At 32.8% G+C, this 13,955-nt stretch overlaps 2 pseudogenes; both read left to right on the forward strand.

Annotated features, from left to right (window-relative positions):
- Positions 1 to 1,947: 1,947 nt before the first annotated feature.
- On the forward strand, positions 1,948 to 4,878 carry LOC121796176 (annotated as a pseudogene).
- A 1,426-nt stretch (positions 4,879 to 6,304) lies between these two features.
- Positions 6,305 to 9,907, forward strand: LOC121796175 (annotated as a pseudogene).
- The last annotated feature ends 4,048 nt before the right edge of the window (positions 9,908 to 13,955 follow it).

The following is a 13,955-nucleotide window of genomic DNA, read 5'->3' on the forward strand; positions in this document are numbered from 1 at the left end:
GTGGCAGGAGAATTTTTAGTGCTGATGATGTGGCAAGAGGAGTTTGTGGCTAGGCTATGGCTGAGCGAAAACCATTGTGGATGCTCTTATTATTATTATTTATTTATATATACTACTATTGTTTATTTCTATAACCATAATTTTCATGGAAATAAAAGGTGTGATAGCAATATATCATAAGGCATGTCACTTTGAAACTAAGATTTTAAATTGTGTATCTTTTACGTGGTTGTAATTTAATTGTATAAAAATAAGTTTACTCAAATCGATTTAATTTTATTAAGTAATTGGTTGATTGGCAGTCTTCCACCAAATGGGTTCAAATCTTGGGTTGGTTGGTGGTGTTTTCTGTTTCCAGTTGTACATTCTTACAATAGTATGATACAAACAAAATTTGTTGAGATTTTCAAGTTTATTTTAATCCCAACAACACTTATGACTCATTGACCTAGTTTGCTAGTGTTTTTCCAGTGCCAATAACATAATAACCCATTCTATTTTTAGTATGACAAATTATTTTCTATCCTGCAATTTATAGTATAGTAAATTATTATTTTAATATATTTTTTAATTGAAAGTGGAACGAATGAAGTATTAATTTAATAAATATGTGACTCTTATATTGACAATATGCCATCTTTGTCCACCAAAATTAATATGAAATTAATATTGATAGTAAGTGTTTTAATGCAAAATTAGTGAAGTAAAAGAGATAGAAAAAAATAATTGAAATATTGTTATTAGAAAATAAGTTTCACTTTGTTCTAGAAAGAAACCTGGTAGTACTATAATAAATAAGATCAATTTTAATGACTAGAGAATATAAAATAATAAGACCTATTTTTGCAGACAGAAATGATGTGAAACTTTCATTCAGCTCAAAATATAGCAACCAAAATAATATATATGGGCTTTCATCCAGTGCTTCACGTCTCTACATGGACCAAAACCGGAATTAAGTGTAGTATGCCCAAACCAAAATCTGAGTAGCCAAATCCATACATTGCAATGAATGAACCAATATTTACAAATATTCATATGGTAAATATTGTTAAAAAATAAAATACTTGTTAGTCCATTCGATCTTGTGATCTAATGATTATATTAATGTCATGATGTGTCATCTAATAATATAGATTATTAGTCTAATAATATAGCTTATCACAATATTAAAGAGATGTAAGGACCCTAATATCACTCAAAGAACATATGTGCATTTGTAATAATACAAGGATTGAAATTGGATTATCATCAAAATTAACCGCAGACACTCACGATCGAATGAGTTATTTGTTGTCACGATATTTAGGAATTCTATAAATATAGGAGGGATTCAGTTTTGTTCCAGTCACTTCAAATATTCGAATCTATCAAGAGTTTTAGGATATTCTAAAGTTTCAATTTTATGAACCCTTCCTCTTCGATCAATAATACCTAAATAAATGCAGTAATAATTGGACCAATATTACAACTCTTTACGCTTTATTTCATGTGTATATTGTTTATTTTATATGCATGGATCCACTAAATTATACTCCTAGTACTGTACTAGTATTCACCCAAAATCTATTTATTTAAATTTTTATTTTCTATTAAAAATGCAACAATAATTATTTTTCTATGCAGTTTGAAGTTTGATCCTTGCATGGTAGTGACTAGTTAGTGAAGTACAAATTTCTTGAAAAAGAAAGCAAACTGTTATAATTAGAACCAAAAAAGGGGGAAAAAATGGTAGGAAAAGGACAAGTCTCATCTGTGTGACAACAATTGGAAAGTCAAAAAATGTATTGATGCCTTGAAAGCCAATCACTTTCTTACACAACATTGTTTAGCCTAAGAAAAAGATCCGAATCTGCCAATGAACATTCTTCTACAAAACTGCCAACTTGCTCATCTAATGGCTCATGATCCCCACCAAAATATTCCCTTTTGGCATAATTCCAGCATCACAAATGGCACCCTTTGCATTATTTAACCGAAAATAGCACCCCCTCTCTCTTAGCAAGTGCTGCTGGGAAGCAAACTCACTGAATTTCTTAGGGTTCTTGGCTTTGTTCGATTGTGTTTAACGTAAAGTTTGGTTCTTGCATAAGGGTTCTCAAAATCTTGTCTTGTTTCCAAGGTTTGCCACATTTATTTTGCTATTTGCTGTTTCTGTTTGGAAAGTTTCCTTCTTTTATATGTGATCATGTGAAATGTGTATCCAATTAGCCCATTTTACTTCTTTTTGTAGATATAATAGAGCATATATATATGGTGATGAAGGCTGCCTCGCCGAGGGAATCTATAAACAAGGTGTTTGAGAGGGTTGGGGTGCATAGATTTGGTGTTAGGAGCAGCCAAAAAAGGTGTAGACATGAATGTGGAGAAGAAGATGGCACAATGGAGCTGCAGCAGATTGGTGCTGAGAGGACCAAGAATGTGTTGATTCTCATGAGTGACACTGGTGGCGGCCACCGAGCATCGGCTGAGGCAATCAAGGATGCTTTCTGGCTAGAATACGGGGATCAATATAGGGTGAGTTGATTCAATCAGATTATTTTGATGGTTATGTGCTGTCTCGATCACAATGCAGCCTTGGTGTTTACTGCTACAGTTTGGAAATTGGTGGTTTCTTGAATTTTGAACATGTTTTTAGGAGGGTTTTGTCATAATTTGGAAAAATCAAATTTTGTAGTGGTTAGGATCTTTCAAGAACATTAGAGTTGTGTATCATAATTGGAAGATCAAATTTTGGTAGTAATTAGGATATTATCAATTAGTTCTATGAAAGAACATTGTAAATTAGTGCTTTATCATTGTGGCTGCATTTGCAATATCTTCCATAGAAGCCTTTTCCCTTATTTGCTTCGTATTTTTAAGCTGAAACGTTGATGATCTCGTGTTCTTGATCCGCTGCTGTCGCAGTTCTGATCACACAGCAATTTCCTGGTTCATAAAGTATATATTATGGATCTTATTGAGTGTTAGGCCTGATAGAAAATTATAGTAATCCATTTGCAGCATTGTGCGCGCTTATCTTTTCCGTGTGTTTGTTAGGTTTTCATCAAGGATGTGTGGAAAGAGTACACTGGCTGGCCGTTGAATGACATGGAACGGCAGTAGTACAAGTTCATGGTCAAACACGTGCAGCTTTGGAGCCTAGCGTTTCACAGCACCTCCCCAAAATGGATACACTCCGTCTATCTTGCTGCCATTGCTGCATTCTATGCCAAGTAAGCCGTGTCACTTCTCATATTTAGGCATTCATACGAACATTTCTAATATACGCGCGATTTCTGTTTTCAAGGGAGGTTGAGGCCGGTCTGATGGAGTACAAGCCGGATATCATCATCAGTGTCCATCCCCTGATGCAGCATATCCCGTTGTGGGTGCTCAAATGGCAAAAACTACACAAGAAAGTGGTCTTTGCTACAGTCATCACAGACCTCAACACTTGCCATCGTACATGGTAAGAAATGAGGTTTCATTTTGGACGTATTCGGTGCTAGAAATCCCCTGACAGGAGGCCGTTGTCTTGTTAAGGTTTCATCCATCCGTTAACAGACTGTACTGCCCCTCGGAGGAGGTGGCAAAGAGGGCTTTGCTTGATGGTCTCCAAGAGTCTCAAATCCGTGTTTTTGGCTTGCCCATTCGACCTTCTTTCGTTCAAGCTGTTTTCTCCAAGGTGGATAGCAATATAGCTTCCTTCTCATGCTAAATTCACCACAACTGAAAAAAGCAAGCCACATTCTTGATCTTGAATTCAAATATTCCTGTTTATGGTTGTAGGATGATTTGAGGATAGAACTCGAGATGGACCTGCAGTTGCCGGCTGTTCTGCTGATGGGGGGCGGAGAAGGCATGGGGCCGGTTAAGGAAACAGCAAAGGCTCTCTCAGAAGCCCTGTTCGACACAGAACTTGAGAGGCCGATAGGCCAGCTGATCATCATCTGTGGTCGGAATGAGACGCTAGCTTCCACGTTGCAATCACTGGAGTGGAAAATCCCTGTCAAGGTAACTAACTAACTAACTAACTAACTAACTAACTAACTAATGTAACTGTTTTTTAGCCCAAGTTCTTGCTTCAATTCAGATCAGAGGCTTTGAGAAGCAGATGCAGAAATGGATGGGTGCTTGTGACTGCATTATCACAAAAGTAATGCAAAATTCATCTCTCTTTTACCTTATAATGCTGAATTCAAGCATGATAGTTGGCATTCTCACGACGTGCGTGTGGATATTGACAGGCCGGTCCAGGTACCATCGCGGAAGCATTGATACGAGGCCTTCCCATTATACTCAACGACTACATCCCTGGACAAGTAAACAAGATCCCAACATCTGTTTCTTGTAGTCTTTCAAAATGTATCTCCTTTTTCAGTGGTGATTTGGCAATGACAGGAGAAAGGCAATGTGCCATACGTGGTCGAGAATGGGGCAGGTGTGTTCACCAGAAACGCAAAGGAGACTGCAAGGATAGTGGCTGAGTGGTTCGGGGAGAAGGAGGAGGAGCTCCATAGGATGTCGGGAAATGCTCTGAAACTCGCGCAGCCTAATGCAGTGTTCGACATTGTTAGAGACGTGCACGAGCTAGCTTGGCAGAGAGGCGCTCTAGCTAGCGCTCCCTACGTGCTGACACCGTCATTGTCGAGCTTGATCTGTTAGAGGAATTGTTGCAGAATGTACAGTATAATTAATTTACATCAAGAATGATGATATTCTTTGGTGACTACATGCATGAAGAAGAAGTTGATAGGTAATGTGTGTAGGTGTGCTTTGGCATATATCATATACGAGTGTGTGTGTGTGTACATTCTTTTAGAATATAGAGTACTTATTAGAAGAGTTTACTGATTTGTTGAAGTTGGGGGTTCAATGTTAGCTTCCATTTATTCACAATAGCTTTCATCTATCTTAGTATTCTATCATTACACCACAATACTATGTCTCTTTCTTTGTCTAATTCCATCAAGTGCATATATTCTCTACTTTCATCATCCCTTTATGAATATACAATTAGTTATTATCAAAAATATATTTATCAACAATAAATTTAATAATAAAGTTTGTGCATATATATGTAATGTGTGTGTTGTGTATCAGAGAGCAAACAAATACTATATGCAATGCACCCCATAAAGAGTATGGTCACTCTTTATTACACGAGTTTTAATAAAAGTTTTAATAAAAGTGATGTTCACTTTCTAGTTTCTACTTTTGAAATTAACTCATTCTCATTTCTTTGTTTGTTATATTTTTCTCTCTATTTTATTCTACTCAACAATTCCATCTAATATCTTGTATTGTTAAAAAATGTGTTCACTGTGAATGGAATGGAGGGAGTAGTAATTAGAGCATCTCCAATGATCGGCTAGCGGACCGGCTAGCCGATTCTCGGCGCTGGCCGGTCGCTAGCCGAACCATTGTAGGCGGCGAGCGGCAAAACGGCTAGCCGATCGGCGAGCTCTAGCCGATTTGCGGGCTCTAGCCGACCAGCTAGCCGATCCGCTAGCCGCCATTGTAGGCCAGGGGCCGGAATCGGCTAGCTAATTTTTTTTAATTATGTAATTTTTTATAACTTTTTTTTAATTTATATAAAATTATTGCATTTTCTCGTATCTGTGTCATAAATTTAATTCCGTATTTGCGTGATTGTAATTTTTAATTTTGTAATTCCGTAATTCGTGTGTGGAAGAGGGGTTTTTTTTAATTATGTAATTTTTTTATAATTTACTTTTTTATAATTTAAATAAAATTATTGCATTTTTCCGTATCTGTGTCGTAAATTTAATTCCGTATTTGCGTGATTGTATTTTTTTATTTTGTAATTTCGTAATTCGTGTGTGGAAGAGAGGTTTTTTTTAATTATGTAATTTTTTTAATGAACTTTTTTTAATTTAAATGAAATTATTGAATTTTCCCGTATACGTGTCGTAAATTTAATTCCGTATTTTGTGTGATTGTTAATTATTTGTTTTTAATAATTGTGTTTATTGTGGCTGAGCTATGGCTGTGCTATTGCTTGTCCAGTTGCTTGTCCTGATGATGTGGCAGGAGGAGTTTTAGGGCTGATGATATGACATGAGTAATTTATAGCTGGGCTATGACTGAGCTATGACTGGACTATTTTTATTGGAGATGCTCTTATAGTATTTAGTGGATAATTGTAATTGAACATGTTGAACTGAAAGTCCATATTTCAACCAAAAGAAAAAGGAAAAATTGAATAAAAATGTTTTGAGATAGTAAAGAGAACAAGTAAATATTAGCAATAATGTTTTTGAAAGAAAGAAGGCCGAAAAATAATGGGATCGATGAAACATTCCCATTTCCCGGCATGGTCTTGCCACGTGGAAGATGTTTCTGCAGTCTCAATCATTTTTTCCTAACGCCCGCCTCTAAATTGCGCCCGCCTCGGAGTGTGAACTTCTGACTTTAATCTGTTCCTCACCACACAAAATACACACAGTTCATCAAAGCAGCAAAGCTAGCTATTTCAGGTGTGTGTACATTCTCGTTCTAATCTCATAATTCATTCACAGATATACTACACTCAATCGCTGAGTCTAATCTCTGAATCAAAACATATTATCCGATTCAAATCTCAACCGATCAATTACTTGCGTAGAAGATAAACTATTGCATTTTTGAATTAATATGTGTGATCCTTGATTAAATCAGTGGAGTTTCTGCCCAAGTCATGTGAATTTAGTGAGAGAGTGAGGTTTCAATCTATACGCTTATGCGTTTTCGTTTACGGCCAATTGTTTTATTGCAATATTGCAGCTAGAAGCTGTCACTGAATTGAAGAATATATCAAACTATGTATACAGCTTTCTAATTGTGAGGTCATCCTTACCTAATTAAGACTATAACTCTATAATTGGAGAAGGAATTGGGATTGTATCAGCAGATCATCGAATAAAAATAGTTGATGTTTCATTGTACGGTATTTGTTGGTGAGTTTTAGAGTCTGCTTCTGGATTTGTTGCACATGCAAAAATTACTAAGACTGTATTCAGGAACAAGCAATGCTGGTTGAACTGCTGCTTTTCTCATCAGTGCTGTTGAGCTGCATTTGCAATGGCAATGCTGGTGTGACTAGTGCATTTGTACGTAATGAGTGGCCATCAGTTGATATCGCTTTAGACGATCAAGCTATTGCTGTGCCTAAAGGTTACAATGCACCGCAGCAGGTAATCTCTGGATTTCCGTAGTTGTTGTGCAATGTTTAGTGCCTAAAACAGTTGATTCTTCCATAGTTTGCACATAAAAAGCACAAAAAGTTAATGCTGAAATTCATGACGTGTTTACTCTATTCTGACAGCACTTACCTTCTCAGGTTCACATCACACAGGGCGATTATGATGGGAAGGCTGTGATCGTTTCATGGATTACAGCTGATGAGCCAGGCTCTAACAAAGTTCAGTATGGCTTATCAGATGGAAAATATCATTTTACTGCAGAGGGAATTATGCAAAAGTATACCTTCTACAACTATACATCTGGTTATATTCATCACTGCCTACTTGATGATCTTCAGGTAGCTATACATTGAGTTGTGTAGTTACGAGCGGCAGTTGGATAATTAGTATCCAAAATTTTGCAAATTAAACCTAACAGAATATTTCTCTCTATTCTATATAAGCAATGACACAGAGTTTCTAGACTAGGAAAATACACATGCTTGCCTTGAAATTATAGATGTCAGATACACAAGTACTTCCCTTAAATTTTGTTCTGTCTTCAAAAAATTGAAGTAGGTGTTTTGAATCATTGCAGTATGACACCAAGTATTACTATGAGGTCGAAGCTGGTAATTCTTCTAGAGGATTTTGGTTCCGAACACCACCACCAATTGATCTAGATGCTCCTTACAGATTTGGAATAATTGGTCAGTATTTATTTGGACACATTTTAAGTAGCGGATGATAATTGGATTCAAGTAAGTTTTAATCATCTCAAATTGTGATGACAAATGTTTGTTTGCCCTGGTAGCAACCATCGACTTATATTTACACTTGCACTAGTTATTCTAGAGTGAGTTGTTTCAGATATTATCCATAGATGTCTTGTGAATTGTTGATCGAGAAATGCTCAACTCTGCACAATCTATTGTCAATTCAGGTGATCTTGGGCAGACATACAATTCTCTTTCAACCCTCGAGCATAGCCTCCAGCTTGATGCAGAGACTATCTTATATGTTGGAGATCTTTCCTATGCTGATAGGTACAAATATCATGATGTTGGTGTCCGCTGGGATTCTTGAAGCCGTTTAGCTGAACGTAGTGCAGCATATCAGTCATGGATCTGGGTGGCTGGAAATCACGAAATAGAGTACTTTCCTTACATGGTAAAACGTGGAACAAAGTCTTGTCAAACTGTTCCGAATCTTTTGTAGATATTAACTGATTGGCTTACTTCTTTACTGATTTCATCTATTCCGGTTCTGGCTCCTCGCATGAATATACTGAAGAATGTTTATTATGTTCACTCTCTGCTAGTTCTTCTAAATATTCCTTCAGTCACCTTATTTCCAATCACTACACTCCTGTCATAGTTATATAGCTATTGGCTGTGGCAGTCATAATCTGGACAAACACAACCACGTTCATGATTTGATGATCTCGGCTTGTGACCTTCTTCTTTTCCTGATGTTCAGGGGGAGGTTATTCCTTTCAGAAATTATGTTTACAGATACCCTACTCCTCATCATACTAGTGGAAGCAGTAATCCCCTCTGGTACGCAGTGAGACGGGCGTCTGCTCATATTATCGTCCTGTCCACCTATTCTCCATTCGGTGATCTCTACTTTTCAACATTCTCACTTGCCCCTCCCAACTCCATCTCTGTTTGCAAGGCTTAATCTTCCTATATTTTCATGATTGCAGTAAAATACACACCTCAATGGTCATGGCTAAAAGAAGAGTTTGAAAGGGTCGACAGGGTGAAGACTCCATGGCTCATAGTTCTGATGCACGCCCTGATGTACAATAGCTATACCTCTCATTTCATGGAGGGAGAAAGCATGAGAGTTGTGTTCGAGAACTGGTTTTGCCGCTACAAAGTTGATGTCGTCTTTGCTGGCCACGTCCACGCTTATGAGAGATCGGTTTGCCTCTTATCCAAGCGCTACAAAAAAACTTTCTACACAATGAATTTGCCGCAACAGACTCTTTCTTGTCTCAGTACCGCGTCTCAAACATAAAATACAACGTTTCAAGTGGCACTTCGTACGCTGCACCGGACAAATCAGCTCCTGTTTACATCACTGTTGGTGATGGTGGAAACAAAGGGGGTCTTGCTACTAGGTAAATTTGCAATGCATCATGATGCATTCAACATTCATATGCACTCTTATTTCACTGAAAGTCCGAAACATCAATGCATTGCAGCTTCAAGTATCCCCAGCCAAATTACTGCGCGTTTCGCGAAGCCAGCTACGGACATTCTACGTTGGAGATTAAAAACAGAACGCACGCGCTTTACCATTGGAATCGGAACGATGATGGGAAACGAGTTCCGACTGATCAAATGGTGCTGCACAACCAGTACTGGTGAGTGCATAGTTTCATGATATTTATATTTCTTGCATCATTCATATGACTAAAGTTTGTGTCTGATAATATGTAAAAGCTTAATTATTTTTCGCTGGAGATGTTGCAGGAGATCAAATGGTGGCAGAAGGGCAAAGAGGAAAATCAATCTACATTCTAATTAGCCTGGATTTTTCATTTTATCGAAATAATCAATTGACAGCATTTAGATTCGAATATTTTAGTTATAGTATAGTTTGGTACAGATAATATTTCAATATTTGTGGCCGGATCAAAGTTGCAACTTGTAGCAGTACAAAATTACAAATACAATTATCGTATACAAATCTATCTATACTAATAAAAAAAAGGCGAGTTTTGAGAATAATTTTAAATATTTATAAATTTTGGGTGCTATTGTAATTAATACTATAAATTTACATATTCATATGTACTACTCATATATGCGTTACTTCTTAATAGCCCACGATGTAAAAAAATTAATATTCCCAATCATGGTTTCATTCTTTATTAGTTCTCATATATGCGTTACTTCATACAATTACTATTGATTGTTTATCATATAAACGTTATTTCATAATTATTATTGACTGAGGTAGAAAGGAGGATTTAGGATTTAGCTATTTTGGTGGCACAACAAATTTTAATATGAAGAATCTTATTTATAGGTGATTAAACGTGCTGAATAAAATATACTCCTTATAATTAATAAATGTTTGGATATAATTCTGTCGTGTAAAAAAAATCTTTATTGAGAACAACTATAAACATGCATAAAAAAATAGGCTAGACCATTCATATTCCAATAAGTTACATTTAAAATGTAATAAAAAATGATTAATGCACCAATATTCAAAGGAACGGTAATTAATGTAATAATGTTAGCACATTTGTACAAATCTCTCCATAAATACTTATTCACCTAACAAATTTCTTCAATCAAAATTTCAGATGTGTTGTAGTGGATGACGGTGCGAAAAGTGAGATGTCCTCAGTCGAGTATAGCTGCATCAAAGATGAAAGATTTGAGAAGAGTTGAGATAAAAAGTAAGAAGCGGAAGATTCAAGAAGAGAGTCGACTCTCAGGCATCCCTTGATTCCCTTTTATTGTTTGCAAATAATTCTAGAATTAGTGTAGATTCTTGAGCTATATTATGATTGTTAGTTATGATGTGCAACAATATTTGTTTTTTTGAGTTTCCATGTAATGTTTGCTCAACTTCTAGATTCTAATAATTCAATAATTTTCTATTTTGTTTGCGAAATCCAATAATTTCCTATTTTGTACTGTACGACTTGAGTGCATTAAAACGTTCCCAACTGAAATTGAAAACAAATAAGTTAATAGTAATGGTGATTATTATTGATCAATTATAGCCGTGACAAAATGTAAATTTTTTTTTGTAATAATTTTCATATTTTGAATATTATAAGTCGGGGATTAACTATTTGTTAGAAAAAATTATTTGTATTTTCGTAGTATAGAAATGTAAATGTTTGTCAAAGGTATTTTTCGCAAGTGCCTAGACTTGATGTACTCTCTTCATTACATTCCTATTAATTGGGTTTGTTTTAATTTCATTTAAGTTTATTTAATTTTATGTCTTTAGGTATAGAATGAATTGTTATTCTATACATATTTATAATTTTAAATCTTTTACTTAGAATTGTTCCTCATTTATTTTATTAATTTTTTATTAATTGACAATATTAAATATACAAATATAAAAATAAATTAATTGCACGAGGATTAATACTAGTTGATTATAATGAGCCCTTCTTATCGAAAGTTGTGTACAAATTGATTAAAATGAGTCCCCTTCTTATCGAAAGTTATATACAATTGTCGTATATAATTGATTACAATTATCGTATAAAACTTACATTTATTAGTGCAACTCGCGAGTTGTATACGGTCGTCGTGCACAAATTGATTACAATCGTCGTATAAGTACAACTTACATTTATTATCCATCAATTACATAAATAGAAAAGATAAATAAACAAAAATTGTATATAGAAAATACCCTTTAATTTAGTTCTATTTTTTAGGATATAATTTTATGACTAATTTATCCTTATTTAATGTTGGACATTTTTACCTCTTATCTGTTTAGTAAAGTATCATTGATTTAGATTATGAATTATTTATGGTAATACTAATTAACACTCTACATAATTAACGTACTATATTTAATTGTAAAATAATTACTAGCACTATATAATTTAATAAAGTACCATATACTATTTTTTAAAAGAAATTTATACTCGATCATTTTATTCTTTAGTATCTAGTTTTTTTTGTCATTTGTATTATTTTTTCATAACTTGTTTGATTATTTTTTGTTAATTTTTTATTTCAAATTATCATATACTTATAAATCATCAATTTTATGACAATAAAATAATTTAATATATGAAAATATAAATTAAAATAATTAAGCATTTCTATATTTGATATGTGAACTACATGAGAAAATATTATAGCAATAATGATTTAACATTTGTTACAGTATCTCTTTTAATTTTTGTGTTATTTTCCTTTAACACTATTTTTCCTCAGCTTGTCCCCTTTTTCATTATATATCCAAAAGCAAATATATATATGAATATTTTTTATTTTAATTTACTTTTAGTGATGGGTATTTACTTTTTATTTTTATCTTATTAAGGAAATATTAATTATTATTTCTTTCTTAATTAACATGAAGGGGGTTTATAGTAGAAAATAAGTACATATACATGTACTTGCATTTATATTTATAATTTTTAGAATTATTCCATCATGAAATGGTTCGATGCAAATAACTTTTTTTAACTTATTTTTTAATATCATGTCAATTTTAATTTCATTGCATGATTTTTTTTTCTGGATGTAGAGAATAAAATGAAATCGGCTAAGTGATAATTAATTTGTTGAATAACAGTACTCATAAATTAAATACATATTCTTATACTATCATTTTTATTTTTATAGTTTACAGTGTAGTCATTTTACTATTTACAAATATTTCGATGCGAATGTCTAATATATCTTTAGTATATTTTTTAGTAGTACATATTGAATTTATTTATGTTTCATGATTTTAAATAATTTTGAGTCACTAGAAAATTGATTTAATGATTATCGATTAGATGGTTGACAATAAAAAATTAAATATATATACATGCAGTCACTTTTAAAATTATTTAATAATAAATTAGTTGAATGTGAATGACTATTATTGTTTCAATTTATTTTTTATTATTATTAAATATAAAAATTAATTTTATTGCATGATTTTTTAGTCGAGAAGAGTACATAAGTAAACCAACTTTATTGTCATTAATTAGTTCGATGATGATACTAAGAAATCAAGTATTTATAATGTAGTTATTTTTATAATTTATAATTTAAGAGTCATTCGATTGAGTGCTTTTATCGTTTTAATTTATTTGTTACTATTACATAATCAAAATTATCCCTATTTCAAGGTTTTTTAGTCAAGATGTATGCAAAGAAATCGACGTAGTGATCGTCAATTAATTGGATTACAGTACTAAAATAAACTACTAAAACAAACTATATACATGTAGTCATTTTTATAATTACAATTATTAGCATTATTTAACACTAATATAGTTGAATGCTAATAATTATTATTGTTTTAATCAATTTTCAAGTACACAACAAATCAACGCAATTGCCATCAATTAGTTGGATGAGATTACTAAGAAATTAAGTATATATATTATATATATAGTCATTTCTATAATTTACAATTTTAAAATTGTTGAACAATAAAATAGTCGGATGTGAATGATTATTGTTATTGTTTTCTATCAATTTTTTTTCATGGTTTTGAGTCAAGATATTGAATATACAAAAAAATTGATTTAATGATCACCAGTTAGTTTGATGAAAATACTAAGAAATTAAGTAAATATACATGTGGTTGTTTTATAATTTACAATGTTAAAAATTACTAGTAAGAGTATTAAATAGTTGGATAGGAATGACTGTTATTTGTCAATATTTATTTTTTACTATTTTATATTTATTTCATAATCTTCAAATAAAGACATACAATACTCAAAGAAATCGATGTAATTATATTTAACTAGTTGGGTGATAATACTAATTAATTAAGTATATTTACAAATAGTTATTTTTATAATTTATGTCATTTTTATTACACAATGAAATAGTTTGTTTTGAATTACTATTATTGGATTAGTTAAAATAATACTTATATTTAATTAGTTGGATGACAATACTAACAATTTAAATATATTATGTGACTTTTTTATAATGACTAATAACATTTTATATGTCAACTTATTCATTAGATTTTATTGCATACGGTATTTGAGTGTTGAGAAAATAGAAGAAATTTAATATTCTTCAAATACTAACCCAATATTTATAAAAATGT

The sequence above is a fragment of the Salvia splendens genome, chromosome 3 (genome assembly GCF_004379255.2).
Source record: "Salvia splendens isolate huo1 chromosome 3, SspV2, whole genome shotgun sequence".
Lineage (NCBI taxonomy): Eukaryota > Viridiplantae > Streptophyta > Magnoliopsida > Lamiales > Lamiaceae > Salvia > Salvia splendens.